The following is a 6,000-nucleotide window of genomic DNA, read 5'->3' as shown; positions in this document are numbered from 1 at the left end:
AGAGAGAGAGAGACAGAGAGAGAGAGACAGAGAGACAGAGAGACAGACAGAGAGAGAGACAGAGACAGAGACAGAGAGACAGAGAGAGAGAGAGACAGAGACAGAGACAGAAAGGAAGAGAGAGAGAGACAGAGAGACAGAAAGAGGAGAAAGAAAGAGAGAAGAGAGCACTCACTTGTTCACCTGGCTGTCCCTATTTCCACAATTCCCTAGCTTGAGCTCCAAGCTGCCCAGATGCATTAGCTGAAAAGACTGGCTCGCCATGAGATAAATTAGTGCTGGCCAAACATTAAAACAGCTCCAGATAAGGGTGAAAAGTTCCAGTCCACCAGGGAAAGAGAACTTCCCCTGTCTTTTCTCTTATAAAACCCGTTTTAGACACTCCTTCTGGGACTCTCTGATTGGACAGGCATAACTTCAGTTAAGGTCCATGTCTGGACTGTTAGATATGTGAGTGATTGCAGAGGGACTTTCCATAGACCAGGATGCCACATCAGGACATAAGGTAGTTACAAGCAAACCTCAGGTGTCCTCCCATAGAACATGGACGAGACCAGTCAAAGGATGGAGCTTATATCTACCAAGAAAAAGTTTTCAAATTGAATAAGAGGGCATAATTTATATTAAAATTCAAACATAATCCACCTCAATAACCTAACAAAAAAGCAAAATAAATAATAATAGAATCAGTACTAATGTATTAAAGTTGATACATAAGTAGTAATATAAATCACAACACTGCATTATATTCTTTCACAAATTATTCTTCTGTCTGTGGGGGAAAGGAGGCACATACTTCTTAGAATCTGGCATTCAAACATATTAGAGAGGAAAACCTAACTACTAAGGATAATTCACAACTCTAGACTACAGACATCGAGGTCAGAGATCCACTCAGGAACATTTGCCTCTGCTTTGTCTACATTTTTTCTTTATTGCTTTGTTTTCTTTACTTTCTTTACCACTCCTCTGTAAGGCAAGTATTCTTCTCTACTTAAGTATGACACTGGCAATATCTTTTGAAGAAAATAGTTAGTGGAGGGAATACAGCATGAGGCCTGGAGGCAGGATGATTTGAGTTAAAAATCTAACCAGAGATGTTTACTAGCATTGTCACTCTTCTTTAGCCATTCTACGTGTCTCTGCATCAGTTTCCTCTTCTGTAAGTGAGGATAACAATACCATCTACTTTATGAGAGTGTTTTGAGTATCCAATGAGATGATATTCACAAAGTTATAGCAAAGTGCTTCGTATATTTTAGGCAGCATATAATATAATGTTTTTCTTTATAATAATAATTATTGTTGCTGTTTAAATTTTCCATACCTCACTAAATGGCATTTAGAAACTGTTCACTCTTTATAAAATTGTATATATCCTTAGATCCAAAAATACTATTATGGAGTCTATTTCCCAATGAGATTAAGGAAAAAGGTCAAGAACCTCTATGTGGTGGCAAAAAACTGGAAATCAAAGGGATGTTCTTAAATTGGGAAATGGATAAAGAAATTGTGGTATATGGTTGTGATGGAATACTTTTGTGCTCTAAGAAATCATATAAATCTTATAATAAATTTTCATAAAAGAAATGATTAGCAGATTTAAAAAACTAGGAAAGAAGGAAATGAGACAATGAAAAGGGAAATGATTAGAATCAAGAGAACATTTTACATAGCTATAGATTTAATATTTGAAGAGTGATTTGTGAGTGTTCATCTATAGAGAATGAACTGAGAAGTGGAAATAGAAAAGACATAATCTACATGTTTTGGCAGATGATGCCTTCTGTGATGTGGTGAGATGAGGGAGGACCTGAATAAAAATAATTTATTATAAAGAAAGATAGATAATATTAGCTCTTAATTTAAATAGTAGATTTCTTTAAGAAAACTGCAGAGCTCATCGAAATATCTTTAGATTGTATAAACCAGCTCATCTAGTTACCCATATGATTTTTACATCATCCAATCATAAAATAACTCAAAGAAATACAAGTTTAAGAGGACACCAATGTAGTTCCAATGCCTGCTGTCCTTTTACTTCTAAATGCAAATCTGACATAAGAGAGTAATGTCCTTAAGAGAAGCTACGCCTCTTTTCACAGCTAGGAGGTGTTGAAAAGCAAGAACTGTTATCGAAGCTCCTGGTCAATGAAGTAAGTTCTTTTACCTCCAACTATTATGTATTTTAGTGTATTTTTATGATTTGTTATAACAAATCCTTGAGGTTGAGCAATATATATGATATATTTTTGCAATAAAAATTCCTTGAGACTTTTTCCAATCATGAAATTTTGAGATTTTGTGTTTTATTTGAATTAAATTTGGTGATTTGAGAATTTTAGATAAATCTATGATCTTATAATCACTTTCAGTTTAATTTCCAACAATTGTGTAAATACCCAATTTGTTCTAGAATGATTTTTCAACTTTGTGTACACATTGGCAGGCTTAAAATTATAATATTTTTAGATGATTGGATTACCAAACACACATATTTAGATCATTCTTTATTTTCTCTTGTTACCCATTTTTAATCCAATGATTTTAAACTTAAATATCCAATTTCTTCACTATAGTAAATTTCCTTTCATCTTAATTAAATGAAAATATGTGAAAAGGATTTTAATAATTTCCTGAAATATTTGGAAAACCACTTATACTTTACCCACATCTTTTTTCTATTTATTACTTTTGTACATGAAAATGGGCTTTGAGTCCAAAAGGATTAGTAGCCCAAACCTTTATAAACATATATTTATGAAAAATTATGTCATCTTTGGAGAAAGTCACCAGTGTAATGATTTATACTTGCAATTTTAATATTTAACACTTTTATTAATAATCTAAATGACTTTGTCATCAATTTTTAAATGACAAATTCAAGAGAGATAGCTACCATACTAGATAATAATGATGATGCAAGAAAAGCTTAATAGAACAGAACATTGACCAAATCTTTAGAAAAAATGAAATTTAATGGTGATAAATGTGAAATTCTATAGATGAGCTCACAAAACTGATATTATGACTTTTAAATAAGAGAAGTGTTTCAATACACCCATCAGTCTCAAAAGTTTCACTAGGTTTTAGTTATCTCTAAGAATGTGAATCAACGTGGCATAAGACAGATGAAATAGTTTATGTGACCTTGGGCTATAGTCATTAAAAGGAATAGTTTCTAGTGATATTCCCACCATAGGCCACCCTGGTCAGATTATACCTGGAAAAAATTTTGCCACATTTTTTAAAAGATAGGAATAAGCAAGATAATGCCTACATAAGAGTGTCTGGATAGTGAAGGACCATGCCATAGGAGGGAGGATCAGTAGAAAAAACAGGGAAATTAAGTGGAGAGATTTTTGAGATCCTTGATGACTCTTTTCAAGTATTTGAAATGTTCTGATAACAGGCTTGTTCTATTATGACCTAAGGATGGGAGCACTGTTTTGAATTTTTTTAAAAAATCAAATATAGGCTTGATATAAAGAAAACTTTCTTACTTAACAAAGCTAATCAAAATTGGAGTGTATTAACTCAGAAGGTTTACCTTTAATGGAGGATGCATTTTCCAGAAATGGGATGAGTACTTGTTGAAAATATTACAAAGTACATTCTTCTAATTTTTTTCCAGTCCGTCACTGGAAAGGACCTCCCTCCTAGCTCATAAATATTTGCGCTTCATGCCTTTTAATCAAGTCTTAATACTGTATTTCATCTTAGGTAGTGTTGAAAGCAATGATAATAGTGAAGAAAATATAATGGAGTTGTTCCGATCAAGTAATCATATTGAAATAATTTCTTAGCTAGGATCTTAAAAATGAATAATGGATATATTTGATAAAAATTAAATGATTTTAATTGTAATTTCAGACAGTAGAGTTCTGCATATTGGCTATAGGTAAATTTTAATGAAAATTATTTGAATATTGATTAAAGTTCTTAGAGGATCAGATAATCACAAGTTCTTTTAAATATATACATTTAGGGTATATACATCAAAAAACCAATATACATGTGATTTCTTCTATATTCAATCTCTATAACATTTGCATTTTATTGTTTGAAAAGGAGAGCAGTGAAGGATACTTGGAAAAATCAAATTAATTTATAAATTTTAATTTGATTTATGCATGTTCAATTAATTATCCTTCTATCAATTCCACCAAAAAGAAGACTCTATTCTGCTTCTGGTGGTTTTGGAAAAGTGGAGAACAAACAAGTTCTTATTTTACTAGAGTTTAAAGTTATGCGCACACACATACACACACATGTGGTATGAGAAGAAAACAGGATTTGCTGGTCTTAGAGGCTTTTCTTGGAGGAATTGTTCATAATTAGTTCAATTTGTGTGGGTTTTTATTAGGCAATTAATATGTTTCCTGCATAATATCCTCTGACACAGATGTTTGGGAAAGGGTACAAATTATTCATAAACATATGTTCCCTGGGGCTCACAATAACTGAAGAAAACACAAATATGAAAAAAAAAAAAACAAATATGGCCCTGACAAGTCCCTTTGATAACTATCTTTTCATAGTAGACCAAAAGAGAGGACACTGGACTTTCATTTCAGAGGTATTTTGACTTCTCAAGAGGTTTTCAGAAATATTTAAGAATTCTGCCTTCTTGAAGAGCTATATTTGTGAATGATTTCTTCCTAATTTGTTTTAATTAGAACAAACATATAGCCTGCAGGGTATCTGTACTTGTGTGGATCTCAAAAATCTAACTGAGCTCATCTTCTCTAAGGGAAAATTAAGAAAAACAAGATAATTCTTTTTAAAAGTCTCAGAACAACAAACAACATTTGATCCAATTTACTGAGGACACTCAGAAGTATAGTTAAAAGTCTTTGGTGTCCTTGATGTAGGAAATATTTCTGCATGGTAAGACAAAAAAAAAATTATGAATTTAGACCACATTATTTGCACACTAAAATAAGCTTCTAAGTGAGATGAACTGGAAAGGTGCAGATATTAATGGAATTATCCATATGAAATTGCTTTTGTGAAATTTTAATCTTTTGCTTCAGATTTAAAAATAAACACATTTTAAGATTAAATCAAAGATGGACTACCAACAATAATGACTTCAGCTGTAATAGCTTACATTTATAAAATACTTTATATTTAATATGGTACATCATCACAACAATACTGAGATATATAGTATTATTGTTCCCATTTTAGAAATGAGTAAACTAAGGCATATAGAGGCCAAGTGGAAATATAACTAGAAAATGGTGAAAACATGATTTAAATCCAGATCGTCTGATTCCAAGTCTGACTTTTTTCTAATATAAAGAAATCCATAATGAAGTATGAAATGTATACTTAGAGTGCGTATACATTCATTGCTCTTGTTTTCCTTTGTTTAGATGTAGTGGAGAATCCTTGATGTGGAAATTATTCACCAATACAAAAACTTTTTCAAACTCATAAGCTTATAACTTCAATTTATAATAGTTTAACTCTTCAGTGAATAGTGACTATCCACTTCCAAAATAAATACATATGCTAAAAACAAATCAGATTAATCCTAGAAAAAAAACTAATTATTTATTGAATGTTCACCAAAGGAAAGATTTGTATTTCTTTCATCAGTTTTAGGAAAGAAATCATGGCTATGGTTAAATAGATAATTTGTATATTCAAAAATGTGCTTTTCCTTTAATAACATGTATAATATTTTTCAGATAGATGTTAATTTTTAAAATTTTTCTACTCTGATATTCTATGATTCCATGACATGCTCTAGTCAATTCTGGCTTCTGTATCCTTCCCTTCCTTTCTATTCATGCCAACATAACACTACACAGTCCAAAATCATGACTTTCCTAGACTACTATAGTAGGTTCCTAATAGATATTCGTTTTATACTCTCTCCTTTCTCTAATACAATTTTTTAAATTTTGTGTAGGTTTATGTGCATGTGATAAATTCATTTGTCACATTGGTATAAACAATGGACAACTGTTCATAAGGTTCTTAAATATA

The sequence above is a fragment of the Gracilinanus agilis genome, chromosome 1 (genome assembly GCF_016433145.1).
Source record: "Gracilinanus agilis isolate LMUSP501 chromosome 1, AgileGrace, whole genome shotgun sequence".
NCBI lineage: Eukaryota > Metazoa > Chordata > Mammalia > Didelphimorphia > Didelphidae > Gracilinanus > Gracilinanus agilis.
Note: the sequence above shows the minus strand (reverse complement) of the source record.